This window comes from Mesoplodon mirus (genome assembly GCF_964341445.2).
Source record: "Mesoplodon mirus genome assembly, chromosome: 1".
In the NCBI taxonomy this organism is placed as follows: domain Eukaryota; kingdom Metazoa; phylum Chordata; class Mammalia; order Artiodactyla; family Ziphiidae; genus Mesoplodon; species Mesoplodon mirus.
The window spans coordinates 57,131,270-57,149,177 of record NC_138976.1 but is presented as its reverse complement, the minus strand read 5'-3'; positions in this window follow the sequence as shown (position 1 = coordinate 57,149,177).

Sequence of the window (17,908 nt, the reverse complement as noted above, 5' to 3'; positions counted from 1 at the left end):
AACTCTACAAGTTAGGGGTCCTGTCCTTGGTCTGTGCACACCTCACTAGAGCCTCTTAGCACCTGGAGGATTCTCCACATATAAAGTGTAAATCTGTGGAATAAGTTAATGGGTGTGATCACTTGAAGATTAATGAATGAGCAGAGTGAATGGTTAAAAAAAAAAAGTGCCAAGAGATGTTTCTGAGGACACATACAGCTTTTGATGTATACACAGGAGAGATGTGAACTCTTAATTTAGCAACAGAACTTTTGAAAGGTGGAAGTCCTAAGAGATCACAAAAACCAAATGGCTACCCCCAGGGGTACCATTTCTGAGGAGTGAAATTTTCTGAGAAGCTCTTTTTCTCTTCACCCAACATGGTCAGTAAGATGCATCAGCTCTCTTAGTGTAGTGAGAGAGATGAACAAAGAGAAAACTGATTGTGGGAATATGGGAGACCACAGACTGTGGGAGAAGTTCACAATTGAAGGGAGGCCACCACTGGCCATGAGATGATCTGAGTCAGTGTGTGGTCACTGAGCCGTGAGAACCAAGGTGACTGTATTCCTTTCCTAGAGCCGTAACAAAGTACCACAAACTAGGTGACTTAAAACAACAGAAATGTTTTGTCTCACAGTTCTGGGGGCTAGAAATCCAGAATCGAAGTGTTGGCAGGACCATGTTCTATCTGAAGACTGTAGAGAAGGCTCCTTCCTTGCCCCTTCCTAACTTCTGGTGGCTCCTGGCAATCCTTGCCTTGTAGGTACATGGCTCCACTCTCTGCGTCCACCTTCACATGGCCTGCTTCTCTGTGTGTCTGTGTCCAAATCCCTGAATAAACTGTGTTATTAAGAATGTGGCCCCAAGCCTTACATAGACTTGAAGACAACACTGAATGAATACACATCAGTGATTTATTATTTATCATTGCTGGGCTTAGGTGGAGAGCAGGAAGTCTAAGAAGGGGGAGGACTTTCTGTACCTGTCAGTGTGTCAGGTCTGGTAGGAGTGCATCTCAGGAATTCCTGCCCCACATTTCTCCCTTTCCCTCACTTCTCCTTATCTGCCATCATCTTTATCCCAATGCTTTCCTTTGTTCTCCTTCTCCTGTGAAATCACGTGTAATGTCCAGAATAGACGGAAGGCACGCTCAGGATTGGGATGATGGCTAGGGTGGAAGGTGTGTTCCTGTTCCAGCTTAAGTTTAGGACTTATTGAGAACAGAAATTGCCAATTTTGTCATCATGGTCACAATCTTCTTTTATCAGCTGATAGCCCTACTATAAGCTTCCTTCTGCATTGTGAGGTTATCATAAAGATGTTTAAGATAACTATTTTCTCTGTCAAATGAAGCAGTTGGAAGATTACCCTTTGAAGAAAGTTATAAAAATACTAAATTTGGGGAGACCTTCAAGATGGTGGAGGAGTAAGACGTGGAGATCACCTTCCTCCACACAAATACATCAACTTGTGGAACAACTCCTACAGAACACCTATTCCTACAGAACTCTGGCAGAAGACCTCAGATTTCCCAAAAGGCAAGAAACTCCCCAGGTACCTGGGTAGGGCAAAAGGAAAAGAACAGAGACAAAACAATAGGGACGGGACCTGCACCTCTGGGAGGGAGCTGTGAAGGAGGAAAGGTTTCCACACACTAGGAAGCCCCTTCGTGGGTGGAGACTGCGGGTGGCGGGGAGGAGGGGGAAGCTTCAGAGCCATGGAGGAGAGCACAGCAACAGGGATGCGGAGGGCAAAGTGGAGAGATTCCTGTGCAGAGGATCGGTGCCGACCAGTACTCACCAGCCCGAGAGGCTTGTCTGCTCACCCGCCGGGGCGGGTGGGGGCTGGGAGCTGAGGCTCGGGCTTCGGTCAGATCCCAGGGAGAGGACTGGGGTTGGCTGCATGAACACAGCCTGAAGGGGGCTAGTGCGCCACAGCTAGCTGGGAGGGAGTCCGGGAAAAAGTATGGACCTGCCTAAGAGGCAAGAGACCATTGTTTTGGGGTGCCCGAAGAGAGGGGATTCAGAGCACCGCCTAAATGAGCTCCAGAGACGGGCGCGAGCCACGGCTATCAGCACAGACCCCAGAACGTGCATGAGACGCTAAGGCTGCTGCTGCAGCCACCAAGAAACCTGTGTGCAAGCACAGGTCACTATCCACACCTCCCCTCCTGGGAGCCTGTGCATCCCGCCACTGCCAGGGTCCCGTGATCCAGGGACAACTTCCCCAGGAGAACGCACGGCACGCCTCAGGCTGGTGCAATGTCATGCCGGCCTCTGCCACTGCAGGCTCGCCCTGCATTCCATACCCCTCCTTCCCCCTGGCCTGAGTGAGCCAGAGCCCCCGAATCAGCTGCTCCTTTAACCCCATCCTGTCTGGGTAAAGAACAGACTCCCTCAGGTGACCTACACGCAGAGGCGGGGCCAAATCCAAAGCTGAGCCCCGGGAGCTGTGCGAACAAAGAAGAGAAAGGGAAATTTCTCCCAGCAGCCTCAGGAGCAGCGGATTAAATCCCCACAATCAACTTGATGTAACCTGCATTTGTGGAATACCTGAATAGACAACAGATCATTCCAAAATCGAGGCAGTGGACTTCGTGTGATTTTGTCTGTATAGCTTTTCTTTTACCGTTTGTCTTAGGGTTCTGTCTGTCCATTTTTTTTTCCCTTAGTATAGTTTTTAGCGCTTCTTATCATTGGTGGATTTGTTTTTTGCTTTGGTTGCTCTCTTCTTTCTTTCTTTCTTTTCTTTTCTTTTTTTATTTTTAATACTTTTAAATTTTTAATAACTTTCTTTTCTTTCTTTCTTTCTTTCTTTCTTTCTCTCTTTCTTTCTTTCTTTTTTTTCTCTCTTTTCTTCTGAGCCATGTAGCTGACAGGGTTTTGGTGCTCTGGCCGGGTGTCAGGCCTGTGCCTCTGAGGTGGGAGAGCCGAGTTCAGGACATTGGTCCACCAGAGACCTCCCAGCTCCACATAATATCAAACAGCGAAAGCTCTCCCAGAGATCTCCATCTCAATGCTAAGACCCAGCTCCACTCAACGACCAGCAAGCCACAGTGCTGTACACCCTATGTCAAACAACTAGCAAGACAGGCACACAACACCACCAATCAGCAGAGAGGCTGCCTAAAATCATAATAAGGTCACAGACACCAAAAAAACACTGCCAGACACAGTCCTACCCACCAGAAAGACAAGATCCAATCTCATCCACCATAAAACAGGCACCAGTCCCCTCCACCAGGAAGCCTACACAACCCACTGAACCAACCTTAGCCACTGGGGGCAGACACCAAAAACAATGGGAACTATGAACCTGCAGCCTGCGAAAAGGAGACCCCAAACACAGTAAGTTAAGCAAAATGAGAAGACAGAGAAACACACAGCAGATGAAAGAGCAAGGTAAAAACCCACCAGACCTAACAAATTAAGAGGAGATAGGCAGTCTACTTGAAAAAGAATTCAGAGTAATGATAGTAAAGATGATCCAAAATCGTGGAAATAGAATGGAGAAAATATAAGAAACGTTTAACAAGGACCTAGAAGAACAAAAGAGCAAACAAACAATGATGAACAACACAATAAATGAAATTTTAAATTCTCTAGAAGGAATAAATAGCAGAATAACTGAGGCAGAAGAACAAATAAGTGACCTGGAAGATAAAATAGTAGAAATAACTAACATAGAGCAGAATAAAGAAAAAAGAGTGAAAAGAATTGAGGACAGTCTCAGAGACATCTGGGGCAATATTAAGCACACCAACATTTGAATTACATGGGTCCCAGAAGAAGAAGAGAAACAGAAAGGGACTGAGAAAATATTTGAAGAGATTATAGTTGAAAACTTCCCTAATATGGGAAAGAAAATACTCAGTCAAGTCCAGGAACCACAGAGAGTCCCATACAGGATAAATCCAAGGAGAAACACACCAAGACACATATTAATCAAACCATCAAAAATTAAAAACAAAGAAAATATATTAAAAGCAGCGAGGGAAAACAACAAATAACATACAAGGGAATCCCCATAAGGTTAACAGCCTATCTTTCAGCAGAAAATTGGCAAGCCAGAAGGGAGTGGCAGGACATATTTAAACTGGTGAAAGGGAAAAACCTACAACAAAGATTACTCTACCCAGCAGGGATCTCATTGATTCAATGGATAAATTAAAACCTTTACAGACAAGCAAAAGCTAAGAGAATTTAGCACCACCAAACCAACTTTACAACAAATGCTAAAGGAACTTCTCTAGGCAGGAAACACAAGAGAAGGAAAAGACCTACAATAACAAACCCAAAACGATTAAGAAACTGGTAATAGTAACACACATATCGATAACTACCTTAAATGTAAATGGATTAAATGCTCCAACCGAAAGACATAGAGTGGCTGAATGGATACAAAAATAAGACCTGTATATATGCTGTCTATAAGAGACCCACTTCAGACCTAAGGACACATACAGACTGAAAGTGAGGGGATGGAAAAAGATATTCCATGCAAATGGAAATCAAAAGAAAGCTGGAGTAGCAATTCTCATATCAGACAAAATAGACTTTAAAATAAAGACTATTACAAGAGACAAAGAAGGACACTACAGAAGATCAAGGGATCAATTCAAGAAGAAGATATAATTGGAAATACTTATGCACCCAACATAGGAGCATGTCAATACATAAGGCAAATGCTAACACCAAGAAAAGGGGAAATCAACAGTAACACAATCATGTAGGGGACTTTTACACCTCACTTTCACCAATGGACAGATCATCCAAAATGAAAATAAATAGGGAAACACAAGCTTGAAATGATGCATTAAACAAGATGGACTTAATTTATATTTCTAGGACATTCCATCCAAAAACAACAGAATACACTTTCTTCTCAAGTGCTCATGGAACATTCTCCAGAATAGATCATATCTTGGGTCACAAATCAAGCCTTGGTAAATTGAAGAAAATTGAAATTGTATGAAGTATCTTTTCCGACCACAATGCTATGAAACTAGATATCAATTACAGGAAAAAATCTGTAAAAACTACAAACACATGGAGGCTAAACAATAAACTACTAACTAACCAAGAGATCACTGGAGAAATCAAAGGGAAAATCAAAAAATACATAGAAACAGATGACAATGAAAACACGACAACCCAAAACCTATGGGATGCAGCAAAAGCAGTTCTAAAGGGAAGTTTATAGCAATACAATCCTACCTCAAGAAAGAAGAAACAGCTCAAATAAACAACCTAACCTTACACCTAAAACAATTAGAGAAAGAAGAACAAACAAAACCCAAAGTTAGTGGAAAGAAAGAAATCATAAAAGTCAGATCAGAAATAAATGAAAAAGAAATGAAGGAAACAATAGCAAAGATCAATAAAACTAAAAGCTGGTTCTTTGAGAAGATAAACAAAATTGATAAACCATTAGCCAGACTCATCAAGAAAAAAAGGGAGAAGATTCAAATCAATAGAATTAGAAATGAAAAAGGAGAAGTAACAACTGACACTGCAGAAATACAAAAGATCATGAGAGATTACTACAAGCAAATCTACGTCAATAAAATGGACAATCAGGAAGAAATGGACAAATTCTTAGAAAAGCACAACCTTCCGAGACTGAACCAGGAAGAAATAGAAAATATAAACCGACCAATCACAAGCACTGAAATTGAAACTGTGATTAAAAATCTTCCATCAAGCAAAAGCTCAAGACCAGATGGTTTCATAGGCGAATTCTATCAAACATTTAGAGAAGAGCTAACACCTATCCTTCTCAAACTCTTCCAAAATATAGCAGAGGGAGGAACACTCCCAAACTCATTCTATGAGGCCACCATCACCCTGATACCAAAACCAAACAAAGATGTCATAAAGAAAGAAAACTACAGGCCAATATCACTGAGGAACATAGAGGCAAAAATCCTCCACAAAATACTAGCAAACACAATCCAGCAGCACATTAAAAAGATCATACACCATGATCAAGTGGGGTTTATCCCAGAAATGCAAGGATTCAATATATGCAAATCAATCAATGTGATACACCATATTAACAAATTGAAGAATAAAAAGCATATGATCATCTCAGTAGGTGCAGAAAAAGCTTTTGACAAAATCAACACCCATTTATGATAAAAACCCTCCAGAAAGTAGGCATAGAGGGAACTTACCTCAACATAATAAAGGCCACAGATGACAAACCCACAACCAACATCGTTCTCAATGATGAAAACCCGAAACCATTTCCTCTAAAATGAGGAACAAGACAAGAATATCCACTCTCAACCACTATTATTCAGCATAGTTTTGGAAGTCCTAACCATGGCAAACAGAGAAGAAAAAGAAATAAAAGGAATCCAAATCAGAAAAGAAGAAGTAAAACAGTTACTGTTTGCAGATGACATGGTACTATACATAGAGAATCCTAAAGATGCCACCAGAAAACTACTAGAGCTAATCAATGATTTTGGTAAAGTAGCAGGATAAAAAATTAATGCACAGAAATCTCTTGCATTCCTATACAATAATGATGAAAAATCTGAAAGAGAAATTAAGGAAACACTCCCATTTACCACTGCAACAAAAAGAATAAAATACCTAGGAATAAGCCTACCTAAGGTGACAAAAGTCCTGTATGCAGAAAACTATAAGAAACTGATGAAAGAAATTAAGATGATACAAACAGTTAGAGAGATATACCATATTCTTGGATTGGAAGAATCAACATTGTGAAAATGACTCTACTACCCAAAGCAATCTACAGATTCAATACAATCCCTATCAAACTACCAATGGAATTTTTCACAGAACTAGAACAAAAAATTTCACAATATGTATGGATACACAAAATACCCTGAATAGCTAAAGCAATCGTGAGAAAGAAAAACGGAGCTGGAGGAATCAGGCTCCCTGACTTCAGACTATACTACAAAGCTACAGTATTCAAGACAGTATGGTACTGGCACAAAAACAGAAATATAGATCAATGGAACAGTATAGAAAGTCCAGAGATAAACTCATGCACATATGGTCACCTTATTTTTGATAAAGGATGCAAGAATATACAATGGAGAAAAGACAGCCTCTTCAGTAAGTGCTGCTGGGAAAACTGGAGAGCTACATGTAAAAGAATGAAATTAGAACACTCCCTAACACCATACACAACGATAAACTCAAAATGGATTAAAGACCTAAATGTAAGGCCAGACACTATCAAACTCTTAGAGGAAAACATAGGCAGAACACTCTTTGACATAAATCACAGCAAGATCCTTTTTGACCCACCTCCTAGAGAAATGGAAATAAAACCAGATATAAACAAATAGGACCTAATGAAACTTAAAATCTTTTGCACAGCAAAGGAAACCATAAACAAGATGAAAAGACAACCCTCAGAATGGGAGAAAATATTTGCAAGTGAAGCAACTGACAAAGGATTAATCTCCAAAATGTACAAGTGGCTCATGAAGCTCAATATCAAAAAAACGAACAACCCAATCCAAAAATGGGCAGAAGACCTAAATAGACATTTCTCCAAAGAAGATATACAGATTGCCAACAAACACATGAAAGCATGCTCCGCATCACTAATCATTAGAGAAATGCAAATCAAAACCACAGTGAGGTATCACCTCACACCAGTCAGAATGGCCGTCATCAAAAAATCTACAAACAGTAAATGCTAGAGAGGCTGTGGAGAAAAGGGAACCCTTTTCCACTGTTGGTGGGAATGTAAATTGATACAGCCACTATGGAGACCAGTATAGAGGTTCTTTAAAAAACTAAAAATAGAACTACCATACATCCCAGCAATCCCCCTACTGGGTATATACCCTGAGAAAACCACAATTCAAAAAGAGTCATGTACTACAATGTTCATTGCAGCTCTATTTCCAATAACCAGGACATGGAAGCAACCTAAGTGTCCATCAACAGATGAATGGATTAAGAAGATGTGGCACATATATACAATGGAATATTACTCAGCCATAAAAGGAAACGAAATTGAGTTATTTGTAGTGAGGTGGATGGACCTATAGTCTGTCATACAGAGTAAAGTCAGAAAGAGAAAAACAAATACTGTATGCTAACGCATATATATGGAATCTAAAAAAAAAAGAAAAAAAATGGTCATGAAGAACCCAGGGCAGGACAGGAATAAGGACGCAGACCTAGTGGAGAATGGACTTGAGAACATGGGGACCGGGAAGGGTAAGCTGGGACAAAGTGAGAGAGTGGCATGGACATATATACACTACCAAACGTAAAATAGATAGCTAGCGGGAAGCAGCCGCATAGCATAGGGAGATCAGCTCGGTGCTTTGTGACCACCTAGAAGGGTGGGATAGGGAGGGTGGGAGGGAGATGTAAGAGGGAGGAGCTATGGGGATATATGTATATGTACAGCTGATTCACTTTGTTATAAAGCAGAAATTAACACACCATTGTAAAACAATTATACTCCAATAAAGATGTTAAAAAAAAAAGAATACTAAATTTGGGTGATATTGATTATAAAAGTGAGCTAAAAGATAGTAGGTATTTAATTTTAAAGTAAAATTTTATACATAAATCAAGTATAATATTTATATTTCAAGGATAAATAATTAATTTTAGTAAAAATTCATTAGTAAACTAATATTTCCAAATGATCAAAATAATCTTAATCCAGAAAACTGACTGAAAATATTACCCTAATTCATAAAAAAATAAATAAAAGTTGCTCAGAAATATTACACTGATTTAAGGAGACATCTAAAATAATACTGGTAATCAACTCCAAATTAGTTATGTAAGTGACCTATTTCTTGGTCCTGAAGTCTTCTTGTAAACTGCTCAATGAACAGAGAATGCCTTTGGATTTCTACATGAGTAATCTGCCAGGCACAGTTGTTATACTTTTGGGCCTGCAAATAGTTGTGGATTCATCAGAAGTAATTCTTTATTCCAAGTCTGATATCCTCCCTTTGTGAGAATGATTGGCCCTCCTGCCCGATTTTCTGCTCCAGACACACCCCTGTCTTCTCCATTTGCTGATAAAGTCCACTTAGGAGTCTTTCTAAACTGTCTTCATTCCAAGATTGGGAGACATTCAGGTTGAAAGTATTGAAGATCTGCTACAGCATTTCTTTGATGGTAGTGAAAGCACTTTCCTTTGGAAACTGGTCAATTTTTGAAACCTGGAAGAATCCAAAGTTGCTCCTGTCCTTTAGACATCTCAGAGGAAATTTTCCTCCTAGGTTTGCTTAATGTTGTAAAATCTTCCAGTTGCTCCTCCTTCAAAAGTGACAGTCCAGAGAGCAGTCAGTAGGGGATAGAAGTAGCACCAAGGACAAATATGGCAAGCTCCACCTGGTCATCATGGGCCCCTTTACTATGTACTCCTTCCTCGGAGAGAGCTTGGCTGTGGATCACTTTTGATTGCATCGATTCAACATCTCTGAATTTGTATATCTGTGAGAACTTTTGTTTTGCATGACATTTCAGTGTCCCCCTACTTTCTCGTGGTCTTTTCCGATTTTTGTTTACTATTTTTCAATAATATACAAAACTCTGTAGCATCATTGGACAGTGATACACATGTTCTATTTTAGAATCATGATAAATATAAACTATCTGCTATGAAAGACCAACAATCAGTTAAGTGAAAACAAAACTGAATGTCTTTGCCTTAGTTTAATTATTCTACACATAGCCTATCGTGGCTTTCCTTCCTCGAGTTACGCTGCTTGTCCTTGTTCCAATCAAGATGACTGTCTCTGGGTGAAATGCTTGTTTAGATACAGTATTTGGTACGGTTTTCAAGACTTTGTTTTAGCTAATTGTGCTTTATCACAAACTTGCACTTTGAAGTTCTTCTAAGGTGATTATGTACATTGAGATTTTGGTTAGTTTTTTCCTAGCAAAATCAGAATTGTGGAATGTGTGAAATTTGTCTTTGTTCTCCTATCTCCCCATTTAGCTGTGCTCACGTCATTTCTACTCACAGTATTCCTCTTTTCCTCCCTCAGCAGTAAAGCAGAATGATGGAGAGTGCCAGTGCTGAAGCCAGGCTGCCTTGGTTTGGATCAGATGTACCCCCTACAAACTTAAGCAGCTAATTAACTGCCTGGGCCTCAGTTCTTTGCTTATTCATATACAGGGCTTAAGACAGTGGCCAGCAACTGTTGGTATTCAGTAAATCTTAGCTGCTTGTGATTGTTAAGCTTTATCTTACCGGCCTGCTCTCCACTGGCTGCCATGATTCCTTGTGTGCTGTGAACTAATGAAGACTCAAGATGTTAACAGTCCCCACTCTTCCTTCTAATTTTATTGAAGATTAACCATGTGTAGGGCTCTGTGTTAAATACTAGGAATACAGACACAAAAAAGAAAAGGAGCTAGGACCCCTGCCTTCAAGATGCTCACATCTTGACCAAGAAATGGGCAAGGACCTCTAGTAACGTGATAAGAGCCATTAAATATAATATAGTGTGAAGAGTTATCTAGAAGGAATGAGTCATCCGTCTGGAAATGGGGAAGGTAGTGAAGAGCCAGGGACATCCTCAGAGAGTAGTTGGCCTTGCAGGAGATGAGTTGGAGAACGCTGTCCAGGTGGAGAGAACATTCTTGTCAAAGGCATGGAATGGTCCACATTGGAAAGGCATGGAGAGGTCCACAGGTTAAAGTGAGGGTGAACTGTGCTCAGTGACTGGATATAAGAGCAGAAATAATTGCTTAAAGGTGGAAAACCCTTCTGGTGAATGACTAGTGAAACCAATCAAGATATAGTTTTAAAATTCTTCTTTGAGACATTATGCTTTGAATTTATTTAACTGGGACAGATTATAGTGTGAAAACACTGTGAACACCAACAACTGATGAATGAGTAACATTACTAGGAGTGAGTCATAAAGGGACAGTGGGGTGGGGCAGGGCTAATGTTTATGGAGAACCAATTATGTGCAGGCCCTGTGCTAAATGGTGCACTACTGTGTGTAAGGCAGACCAGAATGTTTTGAAGGAGAAAGCCAATTATTATGGGAACAATTAAAGGGAGTAGAATAAAACAAACTATTGTGTATGTTTGCGTAGTATTTTCATACACATAATCTTATTACAGACTCAATGTGGGGTAATGATATGATCCTCATTTTATGGGTAAGAAAAGCAAATCTCAGAAAGATTAAATGTACCAAGGATCACTAACTAGTGGAGGCAATGTTATTGGGTGAAGGAGATGCAAGATTAGGGGGACTGCACTCTAAACTGGAGATGACAAAAAAATTTCATGCCAGATCGATTGGTCTTAGTCTTCTGGAGCTAGAAGGATCCTGAGGCTTCATTTGGGCTGAATGGTGAGAGTACTGTAATCAGCTAGCAATGGCTGCCATGAGAAGGGGGGAAGGTGAGTTGCCATCCCTTGTAAATTTTATGATACCTTAGGTATGTGTCTTATTTGCTTGAGCGTGAGTGAAGCAGGATTTAAGTCTGGGGTGGATGAAGGGAGATTAAACAAGAAAGGTGACCACAAGCTATAAAGGAGGCTGGAAAAATAATATAGTGATTTCTCTAAGTTAATACTGTTTTTATAACCTGACATTGTAAATATATTTTTGAAATAAAAACACCACTTTTTTCTTCTTCCTTCCTTCCTTCCTTCCTTCCTCCTTCCTCTCTCTCTCCTTTCTTTCTTCCTTTCTTCCTTCCTTCCTTCCTTCCTTCGTTCGTTCCTTCCTTCCTTCCTAGACATGGACAGATAAAATAATTTGTAAGGCTGAAAATTCAGGGGTAGTGATTTGCAATCAAACTTCTAATTGTGGTCTTGGGGACATACAAAGGTTCATCTTTACCGAAGAGGAACCCAAGTGAGTGAGATGGCCATATCTTTTAAGTGGTTGTGAGAGGCCACAAATGTAAACAGAAAACCTTTACCTCAAATATAAAATGACATCAGGATCCTAAACTAAGCAGTCCTAACTGCAGGGCAAGTCAGCACCTGCTTCACCATGAATGAAAGGGGAACTTCCATCTCTTTGTATTTTTACTGTCTACCCTCCACATTAATATGGTACGTGTGCCTGCCTTTGCTTAGCTAGCAGTGGAAAACCACTTCCTCTCTCTGTGGCCTTGAAAATGACGACCACATGTTGTTCCAGTCTTTTCTTTCAGTTTTATTTTTCAGGTCTTAACTCATGATTGCCTTCTGGGTTTCCGTGATGGTAAGGGAATGTTTTCAATTGAAACAAGAGTTCCTGCCAAAACAAAAGAACATGAAAACATGATTCTTCATCACATATTTGGTAAATCCCCTGCTCTCCATTTGAAAATCAGAATTTGGGGGTTAAATTACAAGAGCACTTTCAAGTGCTGCTTTTAAAAAAAAACTGTCTATCTAAAATCACAGGCAATCTTTGTATGAGCCTGAGTATTAAGACTGTTTAAATGCAATTTATTGAGGAAGACTTTTGAGTGGAACCATTTCTTTCTCCATTAAAGAATGTACTGAAATAAACACTGTAATTAAATCATCGTTAAGCTACTATTATGAAATGAGCTGATTTCATTAGAGCATTCTAAGTTGTGGTTGCTGGTACACATTTTAAAACAAATTCTTTTTACTAATGATAAGAAAAGATGACTCTCAAGTTCTTATGTGTTAAGAATTCCTTTGATGGTACCAGGAAATACTAATCTTAGAATAACTTCTTTTTTCCATCAATTCCTTCATTCCTGCTTATCATCAGCATGAAAGTCGGCTTGTATTTAACATAATGGAGACATGTGTGCTAATGAAAACTTTAGCTTTCCTCTTTTCAGTCTTATGTATTTTCTTTCTACTAAGGCTTAATCTGTGTTTGAGTACAGGTGAGTAGCCGATGTAGCCAATGGCAACAATAGCTAACATTTGTCTGGCACTTGCTATGTATGAGGAATTGTGCTAGGGATTTACATATAATATCTCATACCTTAAATCTTAGAGATAAATCATTTCATTAGCCTATTTTTGGTTTATTTTTTAAATTGAAGCATAGTTGATTTACAATGTTGTACTAGTTTCTGGTGTACAGCAAAGTGATGCAGCTATACACATTTATATACATAGTCTTTTTCATATTCTTTTCCATTATGGTTTATTACAGGATATTGAATATAGTTCCCTGTGCTATTCAGTAGGACCTTGTTGTTTACCTATCTTATATATAGTAGCTTGTATCTGCTAATCCCAAACTCCTAATTTATCCCTCTCTCTGCTTTCCCCTTTGGTAACCACAAGTTTGTTTTCTATGTCTGTGAGTCTGTTTCTGTTTCATAAAGAAGTTCATTTGTCTCATATTTTAGACTCCACATATAAGTGATATCATATCATTAGCCCATTATTAAATTGATGAAGCTGAACCTCAGAGAGATTAAGAAATTTGTCCAAAGTCACATAATTTATGTGCTGACATAAATATAAGGATTCTTATATAGATATCCTTATATTTATTTTAATCCAGACCTTTTGCTTTAAACCTATTAAAAAACAGCACAAAAGTCCTTTACATTCAATTATAATTTTAAAGAGATGTGGAAACCAGATAAAATGGGAAATCTTTGAGTGATAGAACTAAAATTCACAGGCTCAAGCCACTTCTGTTTGCTTCACCAGATAGGGAACCTAACCATGGGTGTCAAGAAGGACTCATCTCCATTCTCTGCACTTCAGCCACTCTCTCATAGCTCTGTGACTATGGTTATTATCTTGTCTTCTAGCTGTCTTCTCCAATGAGACTGAGCTACCTGAGGGCAGGCACAGTGTCTTGAATGTCTTGTGTATGACAAGTTGTCCAATTCACATATATAGAATGAATAGTGAATAAAGAAATGTGCAGGAAGTTAAGGATGTTCAGTTGTCCCTCATAGGAATGTGTACTAAATATAGTCCCCATCTCCCTGTTAAGAAATGAAGAATTACTAAATAATACCATTGTCTGAGCCTATTAAAGTTTTGCATATCTTTGAATCTTGCCTCTGCTACTTATTAACCACTTGACTTAGAGTAAACTATTAAAGTTTTTAGTACTCAGATCTCTAATCTGCTCTATGGCGAGCCTATTTTTTGGAATTAAAATGCTGTGTTGAGAAAGATGCGATACATGCAGAGGGTATTAAAACTAGACTGTTAGTTATTTTGGCCAGGAGGGAAATAATATGACAACTAGTTAAGGATCATTGTTTTGGAGCACCTGCAAACTTTGTTACTGCATGATCAGACTTGGGGAAAAATCTACGAAAATATATTTTCTCCTATTTTGGTCAGTTCATGGTGGGCAAAGTCACTGATAAGCCATCCTCTATTGGAGGCAAAATGTGTTTCACAAACAACCAGGTAGGTTACCACTTAGTATCACAGCCAGGTGCATTTGGACAATGGGTTCCACAGGGGCAGTGTTCTCCAAGTTGGTCAATGACAGCAGTTTATTAAGATCAACAAATCAGAGTTGCAAATTGTTCTCCCACTGCTTCCCTCCACTACTATTTTCTCTGAGTTATTACCATTTATCACTTTCAGCAAATCAAAAGGAAAAAAAAAGGAAGAAGAAAAAATCAGGAGAGTTTTTAGACTTGTTGATGAAAAATGTGTTACCGATGAGTGAGATGATGTCTCCTTGGAAGTTATCACAGCTTAATAGTCCATCATACTTGCTCAGAACCTTCAAAAGGCTTTTTGGTACTGTCTCAGTGTCTCTTAATCACTCACCTGTGGGCTGACTGTATTTTTCTATTCCCAAGTGATGATCAGAGAGGGAAGGAAGATAGAAGAGGGAAGACAGGTTCATTAGGAACTTGTAAGAGCTCTCTGTGACATCTAAAAATGGTAACAGCTCTCTGTGACAAGACATCTAAAAATGGAATGCTGTCCCTGTCATCTTTTTCATTGTGGTGTTTATTTGCTTGAGCTACCAGGGAATGGGAAGTGAGAGTCAGCCTAAAAGTCCAGTGTGGGGCACCAAACTTAAAATGATTTCCAGTGGGAGGCTGGGTTCAGGCAGCAATGTCTGTGAAACCGTATGATGAAAGACAGAAACTTTATTGCACATGGAGTCAGAATATGACGTGTCCAGTCCATTTTTTTCTTTCTAAAAATACATTTGAGATAGCCATGGCTTCATGCTAAGTTCCGTCTTTTTAGCCAACCAACCATGCTGTTGTTTTTACTGACACAGAAGAGAGCAACTGAGCTATCTGGGAGTTTGTGCAAATTTTATGAAATTCTACTTTGGCATAAAGATTGCAGTGCTTTGTAATAAAGACTCCCATATTTCAGCAAGGGAAGACAGATGGTAATTGTCTGTAAAGAGAAAAAAACCACCTTCCATATTTAAGCTCTTACTTGTGCCCAAAAAGTCCTAACAGATAGCGACGCAGAATGAAATTGTCCACCACCGCCCCTTCACACATGCCTCCCCAAGACAACTGACCCTGGGGTGAAACCAAGGGTTTAGGATGAAGCAATTTAAAAATGGAACCTTCTGGGCTTCCCTGGTGGCGCAGTGGTTGAGAGTCCGCCTGCCGATGCAGGGGACACGGGTTTGTGCCCCGGTCCAGGAAGATCCCACATGCCAGGGAGCAGCTGGGCCCGTGAGCCATGGCCGCTGAGCCTGTGTGTCCGGAGCCTGTGCTCCGCAACGGGAGAGGCCACAACAGTGAGAGGCCTGCGTACCGCAAAAAAATAAAAAATAAAAAAAAAAATAAAGGAACCTTCTTTGTTGATCATCATAGAAAGCATTATAATGAAGCCCAGAGAGGCTGAGCACTCTTGGCTTAATAAGTCCAATGTTATTAGGCCCTAAGAAGTAAGAACAAAGTTAAGTAAATAGAAGGAAAATGAATCTCTCATGCAGACCACATTTATGATTTCAGGGGTAGGGTGTACAGTAGAAAATTAATCCATGGGATTCAACTATGTTGGATTTTAGGAGAGCTCAAGTTGCAGCCCAGGGGAAGAAGCTAATATTGAATATTATCTCCCTCCCCGAGTGTGGCTCCCCTTCCTCAACAGATGCTAAGATCCACACAGAGGCCAATTGGTCTGAGGCCCATTCCCCAAATATATTCTTGTCTTTTAAACTATTTATAAAGTTTACAGCAAATATGATGGAAGGGATGATTTTAACAGACTATGAAGATCTTTATGGCATTTTTAGTTGACTGGTTTTCATCTTGGCTTCATAGCAGTATTTCAAGGAAAGTTGAAGTTGTCTGTGCCCCTGTCTACTGCAGCTGGGGGAAGCTGAGGTGGGAGAGGGGACCCTCTTTCATGGCAAAACCTGACAGAAAAGTTGATAAACTTCCACCCCACACAAAGAAGTACCTAGGGGAGAAGACAAGGAGATATTTCATCTTCCCCTGTATGATGTTATGAAATATGTCCCTCCCCAATTTAAATGCTGGCGTCAATCCCCAATACCTGAGAATGTGAACTTATTTGGAAATAGGGTTGTTGCAGATATAATTAGCTAAGTTGGAATGAGGTCATTTACTGGAATAGGGTGGGGCCCCTAATCCAATAAGATTAATTGTCCTTATAAAAAGTGAAAATTTGGATACAGACATGCACACAGATCTCTCAGCATATAGAGATGAACACCAAGATCAGGGTTATGCAGCAGAAGCCCAGGAATGCCAAAGATTCCTACAAACCATGAGAAGTTAGGAGAGAGGCAGAGGGCAGATTCTCCTTCACAGCCCTCAGAAGGAACAGACCCTGCCAACACCTTGATTTCCCACCTCTACACTCCAGACTGAGAAAGTAAATTTCTGTTCTAAGCCACCCAATTTGTGGTACTTTGTACAGCAGCTTTAGCAAACGAATACAACCTGCCACAAAAGTCTGAATTTCATCAGGGTTAAGAGATAGTGATCTGCAGGTGAGAGAGGGGACATTGAATAGAACTGTCACAGTCTCGCTGGATGAGCCAGAGAGCAGGGTACATGCCCTACCCCATTAGTTGAAAGCTTGGCAATACCTGCCACTGAATGGGAAAGGCTTCTCGGTGCTCCTAGGTAAAGCAGTTGAAATGCAATCAGACAGGAACAATACTCAGTGTTGTATAGAAATAGATTTATACCTTGCATGTATATAGAGGATGTTAATCTCTTCAGATGACTTCTTGTGCCCAACCTGTCATCCATAGTCCCTGCTTTAGAGACCCCTCATTAGCTTTATGGTGAGCTGAGAAGCGGTTCTAGGGTTATAGGGGTGTTTTATTAATAACACCAACTGTTGTTTCTCAGTCTGATTAAGAATTATAATTTCATTCATTTCAAAAATTAATCCCTGTGATGATGGCAACATCGGAATAAAGTTGTGAATATGAAGAGAAAAGAGCATATTAAGGCTGAGAGGATTATGCAGAACTGAATTCCCATCATATGTGTCTATAAACTGACCCCTTCTCAGTCCTAGTTCAGGCCACCATCCCCTCGTGCTCAGACCCTCAGTAGCCTCTTGACCTCCATCCCCAACCTGCTCTAATCCACCCCTTCCAGCTGTGACAGAGTCTCCTGTCTTAAAGAGATCTGACCAGGCCACTCCTCTCCTTAAACACCCGACTCTCCAGGCCCTCAGCATCTATCCCAACTTAAATTCCAGCTTCATTTCCTTCTCACTCTTACCCAATACCTGTTACACGGTCCTTCATTACATTCCCTGAACAGGCCATGTGTTTTCATGACTTTTCTTTTGTGCAGATCGCTCTTTTCTGAAATGTTCTCTTTTTTTTTTTTTTTGCGGTACGCGGGCCTCTCACTGCTGTGGCCTCTCCCGTTGCGGAGCACAGGCTCCGGACGCGCAGGCTCAGCGGCCATGGCTCACGGGCCCAGCCGCTCCGCAGCACGTGGGATCTTCCCGGACCAGGGCACGAATCCATGTCCCCTGCATTGGCAGGCGGACTCTC